The sequence below is a fragment of the Notothenia rossii genome, assembly GCF_949606895.1.
Source record: "Notothenia rossii genome assembly, chromosome: 1".
NCBI lineage: Eukaryota > Metazoa > Chordata > Actinopteri > Perciformes > Nototheniidae > Notothenia > Notothenia rossii.
The window spans coordinates 23056713-23070459 of NC_136912.1; the positions used below are offsets into that span (position 1 = coordinate 23056713).

Here is a 13747-nt window from a genome sequence, read left to right on the forward strand (position 1 = left end):
CTCCCCCGTTTCTCTCTCGGACCCCCCTCCACTTCTGAGGCTCAACCTTTAACCCCTGTGTGACCCCTCCACCCCCCTCCTGTGTGGTGACACCGCTGAACCCCTCCGTTCCTCCCTCTCTGTCCTTCAACCTGCTCGTACGCTAATGCTGTTATTATGCTCCATTTCACCCTCTAGTTTCTGCCTCCTCCTTTGGCCTTTTTCAGATGAATAGAGGCGTATTAAAGCCTGTTTCAAAAAAAAAGAAACTTTTATTTTCTGCTGTGATTGTTGCTCTTGTGCATACTGGCTGTGAAGGGTTCATTGTAGGGACACTGTCATTGAATCATTGAAGAACTTTTCACGAGTGGTGTTGTACGCGTGGGCATGCTACTATTGTTAAAAAAAAGGTGAAGCTATCCTTTTACCTGCACACTTATACATGGACAGAGCATCCTGTTCTCAAACGGCCTCTTCTCTGCATACCTGTTGTCCCACACAATGGGCTAGTTGTCTGGACAGCAGGCCAATAGGCAAGGGGTGTGTGTGTGTTTGCGCGTGCGTGTGTGTGTGTGTGTGTGTATGTGTGTGTGTGCAGGGGGTGATTTGATTCTGGCAAGGAAGGCAAGCAGCAAATGCAAGCGGTGTTGAGGGGTGTGTGTTTATGTGTGTGGAAGTGTGTAGGTACTGGGGAAAAGAAAGTAGCAATACAACACTGCGTTTTATGATAAGATCCCACACACACAGACACACACATGCGTGCACCCAACCTCCCACCTCCTACTGTACCTTGCTAGAGTGGAATGTTCCATGGCCGAGACTGACTCTGTGAACCCATTCACAAAACGGACACACGCACTTGTCCCTAGTTTCAGCAGGTGAACAGGTGGATTACATGTTAGTTTCTCAGGATGATTTATTTTGTCTCATCATAACACCCTGTTTCGCGTGACATTGTTAGCCTGTTTAGCTATTGTGTGTTAAGGGATCTGTGATTAGGGGGCGTTAGCTGGAGTTGACCCGCGCTGATATTCCACCAGCTTTTCATTCAGCTCTTATCTGCCTGTTTTATTTTTCAGTCTCACTTTCCTGGTCGGTGTGATGGTGTGTGTACGATTGTGTGTGTGTGTGTGTGTGTGTGTGTGTGTGTGTGTGTGTGTGTGTGTGTGTGTGTGTGTGTGTGTGTGTGTGTGTGTGTGTGTGTGTGTGTGTGTGTGTGTGTGTGTGTGTGTGTGTGTGTGTGTGTGTGTGTGTGTGTGTGTGTGTGTGTGTGTGTGTGTGTGTGTGTGTGTGTGTGTGTGTGTGTGTGTGTGTGTGTGTGTGTCCTTGAGCTAGAAAACAATCTTTCCAGGAAAGTTTCCAAGTGATGGTGAAAATTGCAGGTTTAAGATTGCCAGAAGATGCCTGTACTTTTACAACCGGCATACAGTACATGCATGTTGATAAAGGTAACATTACATCCCAATTGCAGTTTCTGGTATTTTGATTAGCAGTTATCATCTTGATATTTAATAATGAGCTGCTTCATGCTAAAGAAAAAAGAGTCATTCAGAAACTTGAATTGACTAATTTGCAGTATTCCTTACATGGAAACACTGTGTATGGGATGTAAGATCTTACATGAAAGCACCATAATATGAAAATTAATTGTGAGATACGCAGAGAGAGAAAGAGAGGGGTAACAGATATCCGGAGGCTGCATCGAACACAAGCTGTTGCGGTTATGTGACATGCGCTGAAACCAGTCGTCTAACAAGACGCTCCCACATTTGTTTTCTTTGCCACAACCCGTCAGACAGTCTGAAGTTTGTGGTTTCAGTTTCTCTTAAAGGGCCAGTATGCAATATTTTGAACAATCTATTAGTAGAAAGGAATATAATATATTTAAATATGGTTTGATTAGGTGAAATGGTGAATTGTTGTGATTTTGTTAGCTCAGAATGAGCCCTTTTTATAGGGGGAGGGTCCATCCCCAGTCTCTCATGCTGCACTACCAAGCGTCTACTGTAGCTCAAAACAGACAAATCAAAGACATTAAATGAAGGCCCCTAAAGTTCAGTGTTACTCAACGCAACGCCAGAATTTCATAGCTTCTAAATTATTATTTTAAGGATGTTATGTTAAGGATGGCCTCTAAACAAGGTGACGGTACTGTGGCGTAACTACAGTCTGGTAAGGGGAGGGGTGAGGATAAGGGGTCTTCAGTTGAGTGCAATCTACAACTGCAGCCCTAGATGCCAGTAAATCTTACACACTTTCTCTTTAATGGACTCCACAAAACCAAATGTCACCAAAACCAGGACTGTTGATTGTTTATTACAGATAGTCCTCTCAGATTTGCTCTAATTTGAGTTTATTCTGTGCTTTTATCTGAAAGATGCTGGTTACACTTAATCACATAGAGAGTCAGTGTTGTTTCCCAGAGCCGGGAGAAGACTGTCACACATGTTGACGTTAAAATGGTTACTGGTTACTGACAAGGTAATAAGTGGCTTCAGTGTGGTTATAAGTCATGAGGATGACTCTATCTTTTGTCCTTTAGTCGTTCAACTCCTTCTAACATCTTTATCTCTCTCCCTCTCTCTCTCTCTCTCTCTCTCTCTCTCTCTCTCTCTCTCCTTCCACGTCGCCTTGACCTTGGCAGTGATTGTAGCACCTAAACACACAATGCTCTAAGCTGCCATTGGATAGCGACAAATCACATGACTACAGTGTCAGCTGACACAATTCTAGGCAAAAGGGGAAACTTCTTTCATCAGGATGGAAAAAAAATGTTTGGACTTTAATATTAGATCCTGTGTGTGTGCGCGTGCGTGCGTGCGTGCAGATTGTGGGAGGGCAGAAAGGCTCCTTTTTTTGCTGAGTCATTTTTGTTAATCATAAATGGAACACTGGGATTGGTTGACGGTAGTTAAAGGATGTGAGGTGAACCTTTGAATGAGGAAGTGTTATAGAACAACGTTTTCCCGACAGGCAGAACAGTGCGGTAGAACTGTTTCAGGTTTTTTAGTCAGAACAGCGATTTTACACTCATCAGCGGTTGTTTTTCAGAAAATCCGTCTGTCCCTTCAAACACCGCATGCACACGCATAGTCTGTGAGTTAGGGGGGACCATGCACATGTGTGTGACCCTGTGGTGTCCTTTAACTAAGGTTTACTGGCCCTAAAGTGTTGAATGACCTGCTTCTAAAAATGCATAAATAACCTTGCATTGATAAATTGCATTTGTTATTCAGTTTTGAATGTTCCTTTCATTTTTTTCAAGTTACTTGAGCAGGTTTAGTTTCAATTTCTATTGTGTAGGAATGAATGAGATTGTTTTACTCTTAGTTTCAGTTGAAGTTTTGCATATAATCTAGAACTTTACGAGACTTGCACCAGGATAAAAAGAAAAGAACAATAAAGTAACATTATATTTTAGTCATATTTCTCTACAATCGCTTATTCGAAAAAAATGTATGAACGATATTTTTTAAACGTTTTATTGATAGTACAAGTGAGGTAGAAGGAGATAAAGATACAGAAGTAAAGGGACTTTCATGGTCAAAACCAAAACACAAGCATGCAGACACTCAAGTGTTTCTACTTTAAGTATTTTCTTAAGAAAGGAGCACTTTGCTCCGCTGAAGCCCTTCAGAGGTCTGTCATGCCCCGCGGGGACGAGACACATCTCACATTTCTGTTGTATTTTTGTTTCCATTAGCAGTTCATACAAATGTACGTACAATGGCAAACCTCCGACCAGCGACAGTCATTGTTTCCGGAACATGTCTGTTGAAATTGGCTCAGCAGTTATAATATCTGACTCAATGTTAAATCTTACATGTTCTAAACATGTAGTTCTGCTAAAGCCTTGTTGGACATCATTTTAGATTTGAGTCAAATAGGAAACATTTCATCAACCCTGTGTTGAAGTTAAGGCAGTAAGGTTCAATTACATTTGAATCATTTTTGAACAGAATTATCATTTTAAAAGGCTTCTAATACCAAGTGGAAACTGACAAACAATTCAGTTTAACATAATGTGTTATTTTTCTTGCTCACAAAATTGTGCTTGTGAAATAAAATGTATGTTGAACACATTTTTTTATTTTAAAGATCACAGTAACAGAACATATAAAATAACAGCACCGTAAGAAGAGCTTAAACTATATTAAAATTGAATGATTGAGCTTGAAATGATAAAAATAGAAATCATATGCATAACATGCTGTTAATAAAACATGCTGCAATGAACTGCTCTGCATCTCTTTGTGTATACCCACAAACATGCATAGCTGCGTTATAACAATACTGCTATCTGGTAATTGTGTATCTGTGTGTACGTTACTCTGAGTTTGGTTGGTGACAACAAGGCAACACCAACTCAGCAAACTCTTCCTCAGACTTGAACACCCCCCATCTGAGTCAGTGACCGTTTGAATCTGTTTGTGTGCAGCTTGCTTCGTTGTGTGTGGGTTCATATCAGACCAGTCAGGCCAGTTCCCCCATGTCTCTCTGTCTGTCTCGGACTGATGGCTATCCTCGGTGCATGACTCGTGAGTTTATAACATACATATTGTCCTTTCTATCATAATGGTGGATTGTGTTTTTTAACTTCTACTACCTGTTATAACTTTTCTCTTTATTTGTGTCTTCCTTCACCACGTAAACACATGCACCTGTCTAAGTAGGGTGTCTATCTCTGGCATGTATTAGCAGTTTATATTTACATTTGTATACATAATTCCTCATTTTTTCTTATGTTTTTCCTTTTAAAGTTGCCTTTTCCTTGACTATATATTAGTGTGTTTGTACCTGAGAGAGTGTGTTTGTGTGATACAGTGTGCTGGCAATCAAGTCATCTTGGTCTTTGAATCACCCTCTCCTCCACCTCTAAAGTAGGTTTATTGCTGCACATGGCCTTCACTCCAACCACTCTGTTGGCGGAGAGAATACATTTCTCCATCTGTAAACTTTGAACTGGCTATCTACATATAGTGTGTGTGTGTGTGTGTGTGTGTGTGTGTGTGTGTGTGTGTGTGTGTGTGTGTGTGTGTGTGTGTGTGTGTGTGTGTGTGTGTGTGTGTGTGTGTGTGTGTGTGTGTGTGTGTGTGTGTGTGTGCGTGTGTGAGAATCGGTGATTGCATGTCCTTCATTAACAGAGTCATTGGTTAATGTTTCACCTGTACAATGGTAACAGCACACACTCAAACACACACCTCCATACACACACTTGTGGTGGCGTATAACGGCACCCCGTCTGATAAGAGCTATAGACCTCTTTCCCCACAAAAGGGTTGTTTAAGGTTAAATAAACTTCCACACATTGTCAACGTACTCTCCTTCTCTGTGTTTCTGGCATATATGAGTGGAATGTGACAGATTTAATCTGGATTGTATTCTCTTTATCTCCACTGTGTTTATCTGTTCCTAAACACATGCTATAACTGCACGAGAAAATAAAGGTTTATTAGTGCTTGTTAACTAAACATAAATCATCATGATTAATGATTAAGATGCCTGGTCCCACTACAATCATGTCTTCATCAAAATGACTGTCCCCCAAACAACTATACTGCATTCCCATGTATGTTTAAAGGGAAATGTATTCCCTCCCAGATTGAGGTTTGCACTTTTAAACACCTGGTTAGTGTTGTTAAATCTTTTTTTTAAATGAAACAAAACTAATTGTATGTTTAATATAACGACTTTGATGGTTTAGTAAAAGGTCATGAGTTGTCCTAAAACGAGTAAGGACCTGCATTTTATGGCCTAAAAAAAATATTTTGAGCCATCCAGCCACTCAATGAGGAGGTGGATAAAAACAGGCATTCTTTATCCAAAATAATGAAGTTGTGTGGGGCTGTTGAGCTGGCTTTGCGTTGGCATGACGGGACTGACTCTTCAGTCAAGCCTGGCATTTTCAGGGGATTGGTGGACTTTGTTTCCTGCACACTGTGCTGGAGGAGCGCCTGGAGACTGCCACCATTTTTAAAGGCACGCCAAAGACGTACACCACATTGATTTACATACATCTTCAGCTTTTTGAATTACTGTTGATTATACCGTTGTTCTGTAATATATCATATATATACATATATGTATGCAAGTATTGCTAATGCCATTGTTTTTACGTTTTTGTACATAGCCCCCAGTCTCAAATGCTTAAATTGTTTATGGAGGCATTCAAATGTAAGACTGGTAAATTAACACTGAAAACTATTTTTCTCTCTTTTTTTGCATTAAGTCATACTGGGATGTTTGCACAGCCCTACCTAGAAACAATTCCACCGGCCGCCACTGCTGTTTATTCTAAAAGGCGTCAGGCAAAGATTTACAGAAGCTTTCTCTGTGCTGTTTCAATGATTTTGAGTCTATATTGACCTACACATTATTTTCTTTACAAAATGTGCCTAAAGATATACAAAAAGTTAATATTTAGTTTGATGAAACCACACGGTTGCTCCCTGGGTTATACTGTATGATCTCAGGTTGGTTAACTGACGACTGAAGTGACAGATTCTAGGGACGTGTTTTATGGTTAGCTGTACTTTGTATGATCTATAAGTGTTTCTTTCCCACGCACTCGTAGAAAAGCAATGTTGGTTTTGATCCACCACTTCCAGAGATAATTCAACAACTATTGAATGGATAGCTGTTAGACATTCATGATTCCTAGAAGATGAATCAAACTGGCTATGGTGACATTATGTTTATACAATATGTTAATGAGTAAAGGCCAGTATGTCAAGATGTTAAATAACAATAAATACATAATAACATTTGACCAGGGCTGAGCTCAAATCCGATTTTATTTTAGATATTGGTTTTTGCTGTTTAATACAGATATACATATATATTTGTCCAACTCAGCTGGTCATGGCGGGCTGCTTCATGATGGATGACCTATCCACATTTATTCTGCGAGTTGCAAAGTCTTGTTTCAGGAATGTTTACTACATCCTTATTCTTCAGCTTTTATTTTATTCTAACTCACTTATTATTATTTCTTTCACAGCTTGATCCTTTTTATTTCTGTAAATACATATGCACACTAGCCCATGACTTTTTCTTGGTTGTTGTCAATCATTTGCCACACCCTCTGCACTTTTATAGCTCACCCTCCCTTTCTGTCTTATTCCTTATCAGCTAAGAGAGAGAGAGAGATTGAAGGGAGAAAAAGGTGGTGGTGGTGGTGGTGGTGGTGGGGGGGGGTTACCTGTACTTAGTGGCCCCACCTCTCTCTCTTCTTGTCATTGAGAACGAGTAAACACTAAGCCACCTTTGCTTACCTCCACACTCAAACACTGAGACGCAGGCAGGCAAGGAGACAGTCTAACTGCTGCATCCTGTCAACGTCACAAAGTCAATTTTTGTTTAAGCGTGATTGTTCAAAATCAAACCTTACCGCCATCATCTGCATCTTCACCGCCTGCTCGTCGATATCTACGACCCTCAGTTTGGGATACAGGTAATGTGTTAATAACAACTCGTGTTTCTGTCTTTTTTTAATGTCTCTGGAAACAAAACATGTATATTTTAAAGTATCACTTTTTGTTTTTGCGTCAACCTGTCATTTAAATGCTTCAAAATGAAACTTGTGATCTTGATGAATGTAATTCTGCAACTTAGAAGAGAACGCCTACTGAGCCAGAGTGTGCAACACTTTATTGCTACTTTTTAGATTAAAGGTCTGATAGTAAAATTGTTTGGAAATACTTGAGTTTGTCGTTATGATCCTCTCTGTTACCAAACCTGACTGTCTTCTGAAGGACACATTTAATAGAGTTTGTCTTGATGCTTATTTTACCCTCTACTTTCGGATGAAATCTGCCAGTGGTTTCATCTGGCTAGAGTTGCTGCACTTCCCAGTTTCGTTGATTTGTCAGAGCCAAAATAATTATAAATATAAACAAAGGCACTTAAACCAATCAGTGGGTGAAAGGATACCAAGAGGTCCTGACAATGAAACCAGTGGAACCAGTGGAGTGGCATGGCACTGTGTGTGTGTGTGTGTGTGTGTGTGTGTGTGTGTGTGTGTGTGTGTGTGTGTGTGTGTGTGTGTGTGTGTGTGTGTGTGTGTGTGTGTGTGTGTGTGTGTGTGTGTGTGTGTGTGTGTGTGTGTGTGTGTGATTGTGTGTGTGATTGTGTGTGTGTGTGTGTGTGTGTGTGATTGTGTGTGTTTAGGGAGGGGGATAAAAACTGCTCCAGTGACTACATGGAGAGATTGGTATTAATATAGACCATAGATTTCCGGGTTCTCCGTCATATAACATGTGGACTTTACCCTTATGAGGTGAGCTGTTTGGTGTGTGTGTGTGTGTGTGTGTGTGTGTGTGTGTGTGTGTGTGTGTGTGTGTGTGTTTGATTTATATGGCATTCAATGCTATAAATGCAGTGAAAAGGGATACAATTCACTGTTCTAATGATTCAGTTTTACTTGTCCTCTTATTTACAATTAAAGCAAAGAGAGTTTATTGACAAATATTTCTTCAGTTTGGGCAATTGTGCCATTGTAGGAGTCTGAAACACGCTCTCTTGACTGTGTTTGTAGACAGGGTGGGACGTTGTTTGATTATAAAAGTGTGTATGAAGGTGAGCTCATTTGAAAGCCTGCTAGGTAAGTGAGAGGGTGAAGGATGCTAAAAAAAAAAAAAAAATGTAAGTGTGTCACATATCAGCAACTCTCCTATTGGCTTAAAGCTTGCCAGCATCCCCTTATGACACACACACACACACAAACACACAAACACCACACACACACACACACAGGGGCCACTAAAGCCTTTATCACGAGTGTGTGACACTGTCAACGTCAGTAGTAATTGTCTGAAACAATGTCTGCTGTGGCCTTGAGCAGGCTAGCTGATTAGCCTGAGGAATGTGTTTGCCTAAGGAAGCAAAGCCCCTTTGAGCTAGCGCTAAAGCTAAAGCAGCTCTTATGATTAGTAATGACTGCGAAGCTGTGTGAGGGGACATATGTGGCAATTTACGCTCGCAGTTGACCTTTTTATCCTGTCATGCTTTTACATTCAGTCTGAAACCAAAGCCCTTAGGATTAGCTTGAATCAGTCATTGTCAATGCTGGTGCTGGTATTTCAGTTAAAGAGAAAATGGCTCTTTGTAGTGTTGGGGTAAAACTGTGGTGCTTTGGGTGGACGAATGTGTGGGTCTTAAAGGTAGGGGGGCCCTCAGAGTAAATTAACTGGAATCATACCTCCGTGTTGAAGTCGGGTTGAGCTGAAGTCGGTCACTAACGCACTCCGTCTGACCTGAAATTCTTCAGTTTCACTTTAAAGTGCTTTCAGCTCTGAGGGAGGCCCGGACATTTGGTCCCCTCCTCTCTGATCGTTAGCCTCTCAGGCTGCTCTCCATAATCACTCTCTATCCTTTTTTTCTACTTGTCTCCCCCCTCCTCACCCTTCTCCCTCTCAGCTTGTCCTTCCTCTCTACACCTTCCCTTCTTCCCCTTTCGCCCCTGCCTCTCTCCTTTGAGCTTGAGTGAATCACAGGAATGAGGGTGACAGGTACATGGATGGGAGCCGAGAAACAGGACTGGAGCACGGCTGTCTTTGGTCAATGTGTTCATTTGTGCTTAAAATGTTACTTTTGACATTCAGTGCTTTATAGTCTCCATAATGTTAACTCCTGGATATTGAAGGGTCACCTGTAGTGTTCCCAGTTATACTTTTGCGTCCTGAAGTAGCTAATGAGATCCTTGATCTTAAAACATTCAAAAATGGACTAAATTAAGGCTGTTTTTCTAAAAATGATTGTTCTGGAAGACACCTTTAATGCGTTGTTGTGTATTTATGTTATTCTGTTAAATAGACCAAACATAGGTTACGTCATATGATAATTATGGACATGCCCTTCAGGCTGAAATGTAGGTCTTTATGAGCTGCAGTGAATACTCATTTAGGGGCATTGAATCTCTGAAGTAAACCTGCTTTCATGCACAAAATGGGCACGCACCATATGAAGCAGGAGTTCAAAATGGCACCTTTTTCTCATATTGTTGGACATCATTATGTTATACTTTGTTCTTATGAAACAATTATACAAATATAGCTTTAAGTGTTAAGTGAAGATTAACCACGTCACTTTGAGATCTTGGAGAAAAAAAAAATCTAACATTTTACAGACCAATGAATCGAGAAGATTAAACAATAATGTAAGTAGTTGATAGTTGCACCATTCATTTTGCTTTGTAAACTACTATCCAGGACTGTGTGCTAATATTTACTCAGGGACAGAAAAACAGCTAATGTTAAGACTGTGATAACGCAGCTTCCCTCAAGGTGACTTACTGTAATGCTCCATCCTGTCTTAGTCAGCATGCTGACAGTTGAACTGGGTGAACCGCAGTGTGAGGACATCATGAGTCCTGAGGGTCAGCCACAGTTCTCACTTCTCTCTGTCAGGGCACTGCTTGCCTCTGTCATTTACTGCTGCAGACTTTCATAATGCAATGTGTGCAAAAGACACTGAACTGTATTTTATAGTTTCTTATTCACGACCATATATTCCTGCCTCACATCTTAAAGTAAATGAATCATTGGACACAGTGAAATTGTGTAAACTACCTGAAACAATTACAGTACACAAAAAATCACAGCAGGAAACAGTTTGACGGTTTCTGCACTTGTCTTAGAGATACTGTTTCCAGGAAAACTCAGTGTGAGATTAACACTGTGGTGCACCCCTCCAGGTCGTATCGCTCTACAGAAAGAAACAGCAGGACCTTGAGTCTTGTGACACGCTACTCATTTACTTATATGGATGGAGAGAATTCAAGCTTTCCGGCCAAGATACTGATTACCAGCAACGCTTTATTGCTGACTTTATTCCTGCTCATTCACACTTTTTGCCTGTGTGTGTGTGTGTGTGTGTGTGTGTGTGTGTGTGTGTGTGTGTGTGTGTGTGTGTGTGTGTGTGTGTGTGTGTGTGTGTGTGAACCAGCTTCGCAAAGGTAACCAACAACGTACATTAAATAAATATAAAAGTCGGTAAGGTTTGGTTTCCATTCTCCCATCATGAACAAAACGCCATCCTGATAATGTACGTTTTTATGCCTAATGTTCACTATTTGTGTAACTTTGCCATGCACAGAGCTGGCAATTTTCTATGTTTGCTTATTCTCATAAAATCAAAAATACTGTTGCACTGAAAATGTGTATTAAGCCACAGCTAAAAATAGTCCCTTAGAAAATAGAATTCACTGGATTGTTCCTGCAGCAGTTGTTGTATGTGAAGTGTTTTTGTTTCCAGCCAATGATTTAGTGAACACGAACAATGATTAAGAGACAAGAGTCAGTAAATGTTTTTCTTGAATTTGTCAGATTTACCTGTGGGGTTCAACGATTAACCGCTGACCTGATGGTCTGTACGGTCAACAGAACACCTGAAGCCTCTGAGGCGCGTCTGCATCCTGATTGGCTCGCACTAATGAATGACAGTTAATCTTTTATTTAGATTGACGCACTCGGCTTTGAGCAGGGGTACTCAACTTATTTTGCCCCGGGTCACTTTTCCCAAAATGACAGGGGGCCAGTTAGGACAGGGAATCCTCCACTGGCATATTATTTGTCTTTTTTATATTTTATATGGATTTATTGGACTCTGGCACCTTATTTAAATGAAATGTGACTTGTGATGTGATGTTTTTCACTCCTTCTAATATCTTCGTAGTGGTTTTGACATCCTTATAATTGGGTCTTGATTAAAGGTCTCGATCATTTGTGCTCTAATCTCTTCTTTTGTGTCTCCATCGTTCTCTGGTCTTTATGCTAAATAGACTTTATTTTGCCTGTTTGCTCAGTCGTTAAGGAGTGGGGCTGGTTTCAATAGCAGCTGAAACTCAGCGCACTGTTGACCACACACTGTGACTTTCATCTCTCTCCCTCTTACCCCATTTGCTCTCTCTGTCCCTCACTCCCTCTTTTCTTGCTTTTTTCTCCATAACACTGTGGGGAGTTTTTTTAGACAGAAACAGAAACTGAGCGAGTGACGTTTTCTCTCTGCCGTTTCTCTATCTGCTCTCTTGACTGCCCAGGAAGGTGTGAGTTGTTTGGTTAAGTTAAGCTGTGCTAGGAGCATGTTCACCGTTGTTATGTACAAAAAACACATGTGCATGCCCGAATACACACACACACAAACACACACACACACACACACACACACACACACACACACACACACACACACACACACACACACACACACACACACACACACACACACACACACACACACACAGTTGTAGTCTTGTGCTGACATGACATTAATCACTCTAGTGGTTACTCCCAGTCAGAATTTCCAAATGCCGCTCAGAGTAAGACAACAACATGAGGAAGTATTAAAACCCCGGCTGACCGTTTCCTGACATTTTTGGGCAATTTCTGCAACTCTAAGCAGAAAACCCTGAAAACCATTGAAAACTACTTTTCCCATTAGCCTCCTCTCCTCCCACTCCCATCACCCACTGTGCCTTCATTAGTTACAGAGTGAAGATTTGCAGCTTTGTGCAACAGCTACTTTGTGTATTTATCAGGGGTCAAAGAAGTTTCCAGAAAAGTATCAAGAGTAAACATAGAAAAGAAAATGTCCCCTGTGACTGATATGATATGAAATAATTTGAATCCAGTGGTCACAAGGCAAAAGGTTTGGGAATCACTTGTTTAATGTTAAACGAATAATCACGTTTATTTAAACATGTACATTTTGAAAAGAAACTAGCTGTCGGATAAATGTAGCAGGCTTAAGAATAGGCCTACACTATTTCTACAATAATAAGCAAAAAGTTGCATACAATTGAAACATTTATGTGACTACCTAATTACTTTCCACTTGTGATTTATGTGTATGTGTTTGTGTATTCAATACTTAAAAATGTTTCCCCTAAACTTCCTGAGAAGTAGGGCTTGGCTCTGCCCACAGACACAGGCACACACAGTACGTGCTTTAGCTCCTCCTTCACAAGCTCTAATGCTTTGGCTCTGTGTGTGTGTGTGTGTGTGTGTGTGTGCGTGTGTGTGTGTGTGTGTGTGTGTGTGTGTGTGTGTGTGCGTGCGTGCGTGCGTGCGTGCGTGTGGAGGAGGCTGGCCCCTGTGCTCAGTGCCCTGCTGTACCTGCCTCTCATGGAGGTGGACTAACACTCCCAGAGCAGCGCTGTGAAGCAACAGGGTAGCTATATCCTCCTTCTCCTTCCTCTTCTCCTCCACCAACATCCCTCTGCTGTGAGATCCTCCTCTGCTCTGTTTCACTCTCACTTCCTTCTCTCTCTGTGACTGTTATTGGTTTTTAGGGATTCTCTACTCTTCAATGAGACTCTTTAAAGATGATTATTTAACAGTTATGTCCATACATTTTGTCTGAAATGTGAAGGGAGGCTTGAAAAGTGTTTGCATGTGTGTGATGTGTTAAAACAGCAGATTTTGCATTTGTAATTGTTGATGTTTCATTGATCCCATCCTGTTGCCTTGTGACCATGTTGTCAGGGGCTTCTGGGTAGTCTTGCCCATGTGCGTGCGCACACAGCTAAGATGGCGGCTTCCTAGTGGCCTGTTTTCTTTCTGGATCAGTGTCACTTAGAATATAACATCAAACTAAAGACACATTGAAACCACACTCTGGCTTTCTTTGCTGCTGCGTAATCTGCCTTACATTGAGAGTGAAAGACAGAATTGTTGGTTTTCAAACTTCTGAATAAGATGAAAACATGATAGCACTGTTGATTTAATGCCAGGTCTTCTTCCTTTTTCTACTGTGAGGAACTTTAATAATG

General features: G+C 41.0%; 1 protein-coding gene across 8 annotated transcripts in view; it reads left to right on the plus strand.

Annotated features, from left to right (window-relative positions):
• Window positions 1-13747, plus strand: part of rbm47 (RNA binding motif protein 47) — a 30375-nt gene that overhangs the window by 5284 nt on the left and 11344 nt on the right. Inside the window, exon 1 of one of the 8 annotated variants that reach the window (XM_079664135.1) lies at window positions 7200-7432. The exons of 6 other annotated variants lie outside the window; for them this stretch is intronic. The gene's annotated coding sequence lies outside the window, so the exon portion shown is untranslated. Of the gene's footprint in view, window positions 1-7199; window positions 7433-13021; window positions 13147-13747 lie in introns of those variants that run through there. One more of the 8 variants, XM_079664137.1, reaches the window with a different exon arrangement.